Source organism: Lissotriton helveticus, chromosome 9 (genome assembly GCF_964261635.1).
Source record: "Lissotriton helveticus chromosome 9, aLisHel1.1, whole genome shotgun sequence".
Taxonomy (NCBI): Eukaryota; Metazoa; Chordata; class Amphibia; order Caudata; family Salamandridae; genus Lissotriton; species Lissotriton helveticus.
Genome location: NC_136070.1, coordinates 1,142,680,977 through 1,142,693,624, shown reverse-complemented (window position 1 = coordinate 1,142,693,624; position 12,648 = coordinate 1,142,680,977). Strand labels below are relative to the sequence as shown.

The following is a 12,648-nucleotide window of genomic DNA, read 5'->3' as shown; positions in this document are numbered from 1 at the left end:
CCTTTGAGGTGGAAGCAGGCGAAGATACTGCCTCTTCTTAAGAAAGCCTCCTTGGATCCTCTCACACCAGAGAATTACCGACCCATCTCCCTCCTCCCTGCCATTGCGAAGGTCTGCGAGAAGGATGTCAACAACCAATTAACAGAGTTTGTTGAGACGGAGGCTCTCCTGCACCCAGCCCAATCAGGGTTTCGTGCCTCCCACAGCACTGAGACTGTCTTAGTGGAGGTGGTTGAGGCCATTCGGGAGTGTCTGGACGCGGGCGGGAGGGCGGCATTGATTTTACTTGATCTCTCGGCCGCGTTCGACACGGTCCCCCATGCTCTTCTCCTGGCCCGATTGGCTGAGATTGGGGTCTCAGGAGCGGCATGGGGTTGGCTTAGATCCTTCTTGGAAGAACGAGCTGAACAGATCTGGCTCCCCCCTTTCTCCTCCTCTCCCCAGCCGGTCACCACTGGAGTCCCTCAGGGTTCCTCCCTTAGCCCGCTCCTCTTCAACATTTATGTTACACCTCTTTTATATCTGGCTGAGGAGCTGGGGGCTAAGGTGATGGCCTATGCCGACGACACGCAGCTGCTGTTTACCTGGGATAAGACCTCCAGCTCGGTGGCAGCAGCTCAAAGGTGTCTGGCCGCCATTTTGAAATGGCTGAACGATGCTCAGTTGAAGTGCAACAAGCAAAAATCTGAAATCCTGCTGTTTGGCAGGTTTCCTACTAACTTCCGTGAGCAGCTGTGGCCCCCTGACTCCCAGCTCCCCCCGGGGTCGGGACAGCCTGCAAAAAACCTGGGAGTATGGTTCGATGAGAGTCTTTCTTTCTCCGCCCATATTAAAATACTGGCTGGATGTTGCTTCGGTCTTATCAAGTCTTTGTGGTCCTTTCTCCCGCTGCTCCCTCAAGCGGCTAGAGAAACTGTCACATGTGCTCTTATCCTTTCCCGCCTGGACTACGCAAATGCTCTCTTTGTTGGCTCCCCGGCTCGTGCCTTGCGTTCTGCGACCCAATGCCTTGCCTTGCTTTAGGCTTCAGAGGATGGGCGGCAGTTCCCTCACGGTGAAGCCAGTGTTGCCTGGAATGCCCTTCCCCTTTCTTTAAGGTCCATCCGGAATCTTGCCATCTTCAAAAAGAAACTTAAAACTCACCTCTTTGTCTGTTAATTTCCTCTTGTTCCCTCTCAGGCATCGCGCCGGGACACTCTCGAATATCCGTGCGCGCTACAAGTGGACTTAACATAACATAACATAATATAACATACTTAACCCTAAACTTGACAAGACATCGCCTCCACCTTCTCTCTTCCTTTGGGAACTCTCACCCTAGATGCAACCAAAGCATTTGATAGGGTCAATTGGCCCTATCTGGCTGCGGTCATGAGAAAATTCAATTTTGGAAACAGCTTCTGTCGAGTTATTGCTCTCTTGTACAAGGCCCCACGGGCCAGGTTGCTAGTCAATGGAGCCCTGACTGAGCCCTTTAAAATTACGAGGGGTACCAGGCAGGGCTGCCCGCTTTCTCCCCTTCTCTTCAATTTATACATCGAGCCATTTGCGCAAGTTTTGAGAGAAGAGGTTAGGTTAACATCCCTTCTTTTGAATTTGAGGGGTGGGAGAAACGGGTAGCCCTGTACGCACACGATATCCTCATTTTTACGTTGACCCGGATCGATCATTCCCTGAAGTTATTAAAAGGGCGGAGGAATTTGGGCGTATTTCGGGGTACGAATTAAACTCAAGTAAAACGGAAATAATGGCCTGGAACATCGCCAATATTCAACTGGAAGTGACCTCCTCCATGCGTTATCGTGGAATTCGGATCACCCAAGAGGTTAGAAATATTGTGCACAACAACCTAGACCGGGTTTTTAATGAATGTCGGAAGTTATTGAGATCCTGGGCTTGTCTTTCACTCACCATACTAGGGAGGACAAGTCTAGTAAAGATGTCTATTCTTCCCAAATTTACATTTATTTTTAACACCATCCCCCTGGCCTTTGATGCTAAACAGCTAGATAAATGCAGCGAGAGATTAATTCCTTTATTTGGAACTACAAAGCGACTAGGTTGGCATGGAAGAAGTTGAGAAGGAGGAGGGAAAAGGGTGGGCTGGCACTTCCGGATTTACAGTACTATGCATGGGCCTTTCAGCTATCCCACTCTAGAATGCTCTTGAAAACACCATCTAGCTCGTCAATAGGGATAATGTTTAAGGCCATGCTAGTAGGGGTGGACCTTCCAATTGAGGGTTTTCTATTTTAATTCGGGGACCCGAAATTTTTCAAAAAAGTTACGTTAAAGATGCTTCAATCTTTGGCGAAAGCCTGGGCGCAGATTAAAAAAAGAATAGGGCTTCCTTACTTCTCAAATTTTGCCCCCGTGTGGGTCTCCCCAGATTGCCACCGTGTTTAAATGACAGTCTGGCGACCCCCGTGAGGGATGCCGGGATTGTAAGATGCGGTGATCTGCTGGCAGGGGGCTCAATTGTGGCATGGGAAGAGTTACGTGACAGGGTAGGGCCCGCTCTATCCAGATTCAAACACATGCAGCTTGATAGTTGGGCTCGGGCCTTGGGTAGAAAAAATGATCGAAAAAGTTTAGTCAAAAATTGACTAAGGGTACCACTTTTTCCGGATCGGCGCTTGCTGGCGCAGAAAAAAGAACTGACGTCAGCGCGCGAGGGGGGCGTCTAAGTACTCCGGCAACGTCATTCCGTCACCCACGACGCCGACGACGGACGCGGAGCCACAGACGACGCCTACCGACGCACAAGGGTACTGCTACGTAAAAATTTCCGGATCCAGTCTGACGCCTGGGGATATTCTAAGGTAAGGAATCTAATACTAACCTGTTTCTTTCAGATACACAGTGTAGTGTGGTGCAGCCTAGGAAGGGGAAATCCTAGTAACCCCTTAATTTGGACTGGGAGACCCTGTCTCATGTACTATGAAGATTATCCCGAGCACACACACAGATTAAGATTTAGACAATGCATTTTGTAAAAGAACAAAATAGTTCCAATCCAACGATGGTGTCTTGTATTTTCTTTTAATTGGTAGTTCTACACAACGCAGCCAGCCGACACGTGTTTCATCAGAGAAAAAATGATCTCTGAATCTTCAGAGCTGTGTGGCGCGTTCAAGCTCCGTGTAATCAACAGCCGGTGATTCTTCCAACCCGGTGGGGTCTAAGTACATCAGATGAGTGGCTCCTAAGAGAGCACCGTATGCTGGATCAGGCCGAAGATGGCATGGAACATGAGAGTAGTGAAGGAGCTAATCCGAGTAGAGGATGCTCACTTGTAGAAGCTACAGTTATCTAGCTACTATTTAAAATTGTCCATAACGCCAGTACGATAACACCAATAGCCAATATGAATGAAAAACGTGGGTCCTAATACTGATAGAAAAGGGTCCAAGTAGTGTAGAAAAGTAGCGATGCGGAACACGGGTATTGTGTCAGTTAACTGTGCCCAAGGAAAGACCTTGCAGGGCTAGGCACATCTCAAAAAGTAATATTTCGGAGACTTTGGCCTGAAATGATTAAATGTGCTCAATACCGGACCAAGCCACAAAATTGTCCCACTGACCAACAAGTTACTTACCTTCGGTAACGCCTTATCTAGTAGAGACTATCCATAGGCAGATTCCTCTTGCCCCGATCAAAAAACCTTCAAACAGACGCACTGACAGAAAGGCCAACTGGTTCACTACCGACCTCCAGGAATCCAAATGGGTTTGCCGAAGACTCGAGAAAAAGTGGCGCCACGAAAAGACACCGGACAACCACACAGCCCTGATTAACGCCAGCAGCAAGCACCACCAACTCATCCGAGCCACCAAAAGGACCTCCTTCAAGGAACGCATCGATAATAACGTACACAACAACAAAGAGCTCTTCAACATCGTGAAGGAGCTATCCAGCCCCAGCTCCAGTTCCAACAACATTCCGCCGTCGCAAGACCTATGCGACTCCCTAGCCACCTTCTTTCACCGCAAGATCTCAGTCATCCACGGCAGCTTCAACACCCAGACCCTCCCCACAGCCACCGACACTGCAGACTCACCGCCACCCAGCGCCAGCAACCACATGGTCTCCAGGGCCCACGTCAGCGACAAAGACTCCATCAAGACCATGAACACCATCCACTCCGGCTCCCCATCTGACCCCTGCCCTCACCACATCTTCAACAAAGCAAATCACATCATCGCACCCAAACTCCGGAAGATCATCAACTCTCCTTTGAGACAGCCACCTTCCCATAAAGCTGGAAGCACGCTGAGATCAACGCCCTACTCAAGAAACCCACAGCGAACCCAAAGGACCTCAAGAAATTTCGACCCATTTCCCTTCTTTCCTTCAAGGCGAAAGTCATCGAAAAGACTGTCAACAAGCAACTGCCCCACTTCCTCAAGGAAAACAACATCCTGGACCAGTCCCAATCAGGATTACGCAGCAAGCATAGCACCAAAACTGCCCTCATCGCTGCCACCAATGACATCAGGTCTATGCTGTACAATGGCAAAACCACAGCCCTCATCCTACTGGACCTCTTGGCCGCCTTCAACACCGTCTGCCACCACACCCTCCGCACACGCCTCCATGACGCATGAATCAGCGTCAAGGTCCTGGAATGGATCACCTCCTTCCTCACAGACAGAACCCAGCGGGTCCGCCTCCCCCTTTCCACTCTGAAGCCACCAAGATTATCTGCGGCGTGCCCAAGGGTCATCCCTCAGCCCTACCCTTTTCAACATCTACATGGCTCCACTTACCAACATCGTCTGCTCGCACAACCTCAACATCGTCTTCTACGCCGACAACACCCAGCCGACCCTCTCACTCACCAAGGACCCCGCCACCGCCAAAACAAACCTCCACGAAGGACTGAAGCCGTCGCCGACTGGATGGAGAGCAGTCGCCTGAAACTGAACTCGGACAAGATGGAGGTCCTCATCCTCTGCTTCTCCTCCTCCGCTTGGGACAGCTCCTGGTGGCAGGCCGCGCTGGGAGCCGCACAGACGCCAACCGACCACGCACTCACCCTAAGGTTCATCCTGGACTCTTCACTCTCCACAACCCAACAAGTCAACGCGTCGCCTCCTCCTGCTTCAACACCCTCCGCATGCGTCGAAAGATCTACAGATGGATCCCCACCGGACCCAGAAAGACTGTCACCCAAACCCTCGTCCGCAGCAGACTGGACTACGGCCAAACTCCAGAAAAAACTTCAACGTATACAGAACGCCTCAGCGCGCCTCGTCCTCGGCATCCCCCGCCACTCCCACATCCCTGCCCACCTGAAGGACCTACACTGGCTCACAGTCAACAAGAGGATCACCTTCAAGCTCCTCACCCATGCTCACAAAGCCCTCCACAACGCCAGACCAGCATGCCTCAACAAGCGTCTCACCTTCTATTCCCCGAATCGCCAGCTTCGCTCCTCCAACCTTGCCACCGTCCCACGCATACATTGAACCACCACCGGCGGCAGATCCTTCCCCTACCTCGCCGTCACGACGTGAACACCCTCCCCACCCATCTGCATCAGACCCAGGACCTGCTGACCTTCAGGAGACTTCTCAAGACCTGACTCTACAAGCAGTAGCTGTTACCCTCCTACCCTCCCCCCCCCTCAGCACCTTGAGACCCTCACAGGTGAGTAGTGCGCTATACAAATGGATGATTAACTGATACCTTAACTTAGAATTATCCCCAGGCAGCTGACTGCATCCGTAAATTTATTTGTGAGCATTACTCCTAAGTGGCGGTAGGTGGCGTTGATCGGCTCCACATGTGCGATACCTATATGAGCCTTCCCAGCGTGCTGACATCAGTTACGTTAGCATGGAGCCACGAAGAACACGGACAACCATAGCTTTAAAGTGCATGCCTGAGCGGATGTGCACACTTAGGTTTCTCTCCACGCAGAGACCTACAAACACCACAAAGAATACCTCTGCATTAGTGCTTAATTGGAGCATCTGTAATGCTGTCATCGTGATGACTCTGTGCTGCTCAATGCATTTTTAAATACATGGTTTTGTCTCCAAAAATGCTAATCGGGGAAGTGTAGGTTACCACATACGTATTTCCTTGTAGTCCGGGCCATTGGAATTATGGGGCTAGGGAAGACCAAATCATGTGGCAGGGACTAAATTATTCAGCAAGAAAAGGCAAAGTATGCTGCACAATGCGGCACAACTTGTGAAAGTATTGCTTCATTTCTTGGCCACTTGTGCACAGGTTAACACTGTGTGGACAAAGGAATCACCGCATTAGTACCAGTTTACCACCCAAATACAGTAATAAACCGAAGAAAGGGGGCTAGTCAACCTTTGTAAGAGGCCTTCTCTGTGTGACAACATGCATCACCGCATTTTATATCACAGAAGATCCATTTGAACTAGAAACAATATTTTTTTCCCTTTAAAATCTGCAGATTATGGAGCAGATGGATTATGTGGCAAATGCAGAAAATCCATAAATATGCGGAGAATGCTGCAACACAAACAATTGCAAAATTCAGTGGCTGTGCTTATAGTCTGCAAATGCTTAGAAAAATTGCAAGTACCAGAATCCTTTGCAGTGGTCTTTGTAATGTTTTTAATAAAGTTGACAACTGTGAGAGAGAATCAACGGATGTTTTTAATCACATTTGTAATTTTATAACTTTATGCATACTGGTTATCCGCTTTTGTGCACTATGCTGGTTATGGTGTGCAGCCAAAGAACCAGACCAGATTTGTTTACTAGGAAATGTTATGTCCGATGCCATTCGTCCAATCTGTTTATTATAAAAAGTTATGACAAAGGAAGTAAGTCAGGTTGATTATTTTGAAAAGCTTTTGTTAAAACCAATAGGCATATAATGGGGGACTGTTGCAATACTGTGCTGAAGCCTGTAGGCAGGTATTTACTTACATAGAATTTCACAGATTACAGTAGTAGGCAAGGGTTTTGGTGTTGGTGATTGATTCGACCACACTGTGGAGATAGAAGATAATAAGATTTGATAATACTAGTTATGCCTTCTTAGGGGGGATATTTTTAAATGTTTTAGACCACGGTAATTTTATATATATTTCCAATTTTATTGATCATTACCTTGTAAAAAAGCTTATGCTCAAAACATTAGGCCTGCCTCTATTGCAGTAATGAGCCAATAACGAAAGCCATAAACCTGATTGGTTCATTAGAAAAAGTTATTTTATGAGCCTTAGGTATGTTATGAAAAGTTCTGGCACAGGCTGTAGACCTGATTTCTTTATTAGGAAACATACCTGTTACAGCCAATAGGCTTTAAGAGTGGATTGTTACTGCACCCTGTTAAAGCCTGCCAATGTATATTGTTACATTGATATCACAGATTACTTTTTTAATGGAAAATTTCTTATATTTTTACCCCTTTGACAAACCTTAGGGGTACAATATTTGCACCATAATATTTCTTCCTGGAATCTCTTCAGAAGGTCTGACAGGCTTACTTGTCTACCAGGACCCTGTAATAACAAGCATTTGCAATGCAATAGGTCTTGCAGTGACATTGTTTAAAGCTATTAGCATTGTAAATTACAATGTTTTTTATATTGTTTTTCTTTTCTAAAAAGTATACAGTATATATTATCAATTAGGCACCATTAGACTGGAGATGAATTAGTGAAGAAAAAAAAAAAAGAAAGCAACAGGACGTCATCTACATCACACTGATAAAACAAACTGGATTACATGCATTTGTGATTGTTCACTTATTTGTGAGGGTCTGTGTTTTACTGACACATTACGTTAAAGTGACTCTGCCTATAAATTGCTAAATTATCAGGTGTGTTTGCTTAGAATCTGTTAAGCAAAACAGCTGGTGTTTCCACAGCTTAAATTAGTGTAGTCGCAGCTTGTAACATGTCCACAACCCAAGTGGTCATTGTAAGGGTTTCTGACCTAAAGTGCCCAGCTCTAATTATACAACAAGTGAAAGATGAAGTGACACCCTGTGATGTCCTCCAAGGCTTCGCGAGTGGAGGTGACCAGTGCTGCAGTGGCATGCCAGGTGCAGCAGCGAGAGTAGAGTCCAAGCACGCATAATAGCTGTCAGAACTCAGCATCTGCCAGATGTCACGTCATGAGAGCATGGGGCGAGGATAGATTGCATCCCTGCAGATTGGGCTTGGTTACGTCCCAGCGTAGTTCGCGAGGGTCATATCTGTTTCCTGCCCTGTCCCCCAGTCCTTGGCCATCCTGGAATCTCCATCCCGCCCCACTGCTGCCACAGTTTATTTGGAAAGAGAGTGTTTGCTTAGGTAGTGTTGGGAAGACAAAGCAAATCTGAGTTCCATTGTAGGGGGGCTGTACCTCTGAGAAAGAGCCGTCTGAGAAACTCCAACTTGCAAAAATGCTACATTGCGCATTCTCATTGGTGATGGGAAGATAGAGTCAAGGTTCTACGCAATCACGGAAGATACCTTGCACCACCTCTGGGTGCAACTGCCATTTGGGATACATTAGGCGCTAGGGGAGGTGTTTGTCTGACCTGGCATTTAGAGATTCCACCAGGTGGTGTACCACCAGAAGAATTCCCTGGTGTTACTGGCACTTCCAGAAGACTAGTGTCACCTGATAAAAAGTACACAACCTCACCCTGCCTTGCTTGTTGCAGTACTCCAGGGCAGTGGTGTCAGTCGTGAAACCTGCACTAGCTTCCCAAGCGAATGGCCCACAATTCCCAGAGGGCGATATGGATTTGGTCCTCCATCGGAGACCGGATGTCTCTAATCTCCATCTCTCCCAGATGGTCTCCTCAACCCAAAAGACATCCATCGGTCACCATTGAAGTGGGGTAAAGAGAAAGGTATGTTGCTGAGCCAATCTCTGTCCAGCAGCCACCACTGAAGGTTGTTTGCAGTCTCCTACGAAATCTAGAGACAAGCCGAATGATTTCCCTGGTGCTGTGCCAACTGAGACTTCAGATTCCACTGCAGAGCCGGCATATGCCACATGGAGTGCTTGACCAGTAGGATGGATAAGGCCACCAGTCTCTGCAGCCTGTGAGTCATCCTCATTGAGTTCAAGGACAGAGGCTGAAATATCCAGATCTTAGCCCAAATGTCCTGGATTCTCGCTTCTGGGTGAAGGCACAAAACCGAACCGTGTTCAGAATGAAAGGGAACATCTGCGAAGGAGTCAGGTGTGAGATTGGCACATTGATAATGAACCCCAAGAATGTTAAGAGGTTCATCATAGTCTGGAGGAGGATGATGACTGCCTGAGTCAAGCCAGTTTTCAGCAGTCAGTCGTTGAAATATGGTAGAACTGGTACCATTCACATCTGTAGATGTGCTGCAACCACCACCATCACTTTTGTGAACACCAAAAGGGCATGGCTGGGGCTAAAGGGGAGCTCGCTATGGCCCTTGTGTCTTTTAAAGGCTTGAGAGCCAAGTCTGCTTCTCCTCAAAGAGGCGGGATACATCGAAGGGCATGTCCATTAGAGAAGATTGTATATCCCCAGAGAAGCACATTGACCTCATCCAGGAGTATCTCTTGAATGGCACACTGGTGCCCATTGCCAAACCATGGAACCAAGAATAGTTCCACCTAATACACAGACCACAACCCCACCCCGCTTGCTGCAGTATCAGAGGGTAGTGGTGTCATCCGTGAGAACCTGCAGTAGCCTTCCAAGCAGATGGTACACAACTCCATGAGGATGATCTGCAGCTTCTTCGTCTGGCTCTAAAGGCATCAGCACTGCTGCTCCACGGTCTAGTGTGGATTGTGGTGCAAAGACCGACGTCAGCACTGAAGCAGATTTGTGGCCCGCAGCAGATCTAGATGATCTAGCTGGTGCTGAGGGCGGACTCACCATAATAGTTCCAGGTGGTGGTCATCATGGTTAATGGGGGTCCACGGGTGAGACTAAGCTAGCAAACAGCGTGCTGATGAGATGCAGCATAGCTCTTCAAAACTTGTGGCTTTGCTGTGGCATCACCAAGGGATGCAAAATGACTGATTGCCCCCACACAAGAGTCTGAATCGGCTCCCACAGAGTTCGGGAGTGAGACCAAAAAAGGCACTTGTATGCCCTTCGGACTTCTCTGGAGTTCGAGAATGACAGGAGGGGGCAGTCCCACATGAACGTCTGGTGCTTCTTTTTTGACTTCCCTGAGAACTGCAACAGTGCTGCTACTGGAATTATTTCAGGAGCCAGGAATGTGACCATTCCTTCAATTTGGACCGTTCACAGGGTGGAGGTCTTCTGGTGCTTAGTGACGTATAGCTTCACCTTGTGGCTTTGAATGGCCTTCAAATATTTTATGATTCAGAAAAGGGGGTGGTGATGAACAGAGTGTCTGAATTAAGCAGACCACTCTTACCCAGTCCAAAGATCAGGGCTTGATCCATCACCGTTATTTATCTCACTGCCCCATCCCAGCTTAGAACCTGGCTATATGCAAATTAGTCTGTCCCTGGCCCAGTGCATCATGGGAACAGGGCAGACCAAACTACCAAGCCAATTCTTCACCAGAAAGGAGACAAGCTACCGGGGACCGGTTTCTGGCATTTCAGCCTCTTCGGCCCGGCTTGCTTGAATCCTGATGGAGCAGTGATTCAAGCAAGCCGGGCCGAAGACGCCTGAAATGGCAGAAACCGGTCCCCGGAAGCTTGTTTCCTTCCCAGTGTAAGAATTGGCTTTTGTAGTCTGGTCTGCCCTGTTCCCATGATGCACTGGGCCAGGGACAGACTAATTTGCATACAGCCAGGTTCTGTAACTGGGATGGTGCAATGAGCTAAAAAACGGTGTTGGATCTAGCCCTGATCTCTTGACTGGGTGAGAGTACTCTGCTTAATTCAGAGACTCTGTCCATCACCACCCCTTGTTGTAAATAATTTTGTCCACCCTAAGCGTGGAAGGGTATACTCAGATGTGAGTCCCTTGCTCATTGCACCATCAGGATTCAAGCAAGCCGGGCCGAAGACGCCTGAAATGGCAGAAACCGGTCCCCGGAAGCTTGTTTCCTTCCCAGTGTAAGAATTGGCTTTTGTAGTCTGGTCTGCCCTGTTCCCATGATGCACTGGGCCAGGGACAGACTAATTTGCATACAGCCAGGTTCTGTAACTGGGATGGTGCAATGAGCTAAAAAACGGTGTTGGATCTAGCCCTGATCTCTTGACTGGGTGAGAGTACTCTGCTTAATTCAGAGACTCTGTCCATCACCACCCCTTGTTTCAAATATTTTATGACTCAGTCACTACAGGTCTTGGTTATGTTCGGACAGCAAGCACTAAAGACAAATCTGATGGGGATTTGAACTTTAGTTTTAGGGGTGACATTTCTTTTGCACACTGGTAGATTTCAGTACATTTTGTAGGAACAGTCTTCAACAGAGACTAGGGCTAGCTCTGGGTTCATGTCCAGGGGCACTGAAATAAAGGAACTGCAGTCATCACACGTGTGGCTCTTAAATGACGCTGCACACATCACTGTTATAGAAGAACGCGCATGGCTCCAAATACTGGCATGCAGGGGTGCTACTAAAGATTTTCTGGATCCAGTCTAACGCCCGGGGAATATTCAATAGGCAAAGAATCTGATGTTTAAAGTATCCATCACAAACAGAGGAATAGAAAAGAATGACCTGTGAAAGTCAGGGAGTGTGGAAGCAGACATTTAAAGTGAGAAAAAGTGTGTAATTGGGAAGTCTCTTCTGGAGAATTACCAAAAGTTATGGTATAAGCAGGCGATGAAGGATACATTTACGTCCTTTTGAGATACATGCAGAGCCCACAGGAAACAATTCAGAGAGGGACACAGTGGACATTCTAGACGCCCCAAGAGATAGCTCCCTTCAAGACCCTGTTTATAAAAGGTACTCACTGGGCTGCATGAAACAATCATTTAGAGTCAACTGGACCGATCACCATAGATCATTTTGGATTTAGGTACATATGTTTGGAGCTCAAACTTTTACATGGTTGCTTGCCAAAGTGACACTCCTTTTTCATAGTGACTACCACTGCCATGACCAGGACATGAAATGAAAAATGATTGGTGGCAGCTGAATTAAAGTCATGGGGTACATACTTTTCCTGCTGCAAACCAGTGCAGAAATTGCCTACTGGTTCTTAATGTGTATAGTCTGTTGTGATTGTGAATCAAGTTGACCCTACACATGAGGAGAGGGTGTTGAGCCTCAGTTTACAGTAGACTTGTATGTATAGTGTGTTTTTTAAAGAAATTGGTAGTCAGAGTTGCTGTTGCCTATTCCCTGCATGTCCCCTTCATTTGCTCTCATCACCCTATGCACTGCTAATCTCCTCTCCACAACCATATACAGTCGCAATTGTAATACCACATGACCATGTCCTTTTTGGGTTCTCATGAATTTAAAAAGAGCATAAACCAGTCTTTTAGTTAACGTTCCCTGGTTAATGCCAGACCCACAGGTCAAGCCGTTCCTGTAGATTTTATTTAATTGTCAGCAAGCTACAAAAATTGCATTATCATTCTTGTTCCCTTGTGGTTCGCAGGCAACGTATAATGCTGTCAGGTGAACAACTGGACAATCAGGGGCTTTTAGTACTTGCTTCTCTAGAAGCTCAGGACACAAGATGTGAGGGTGAGGCAGGAAGCAAATAGTGGAGCAGTGGGCATGCCCT

The 12,648-nt window shown here is 47.5% G+C and overlaps 1 protein-coding gene across 4 annotated transcripts in view; it reads right to left on the bottom strand.

The window, feature by feature from the left end:
- LOC144782290 (protein TASOR-like) overlaps positions 1-12,648 on the bottom strand; it is an 865,833-nt gene that overhangs the window by 181,160 nt on the left and 672,025 nt on the right. The gene's annotated exons all lie outside the window — the stretch shown is intronic.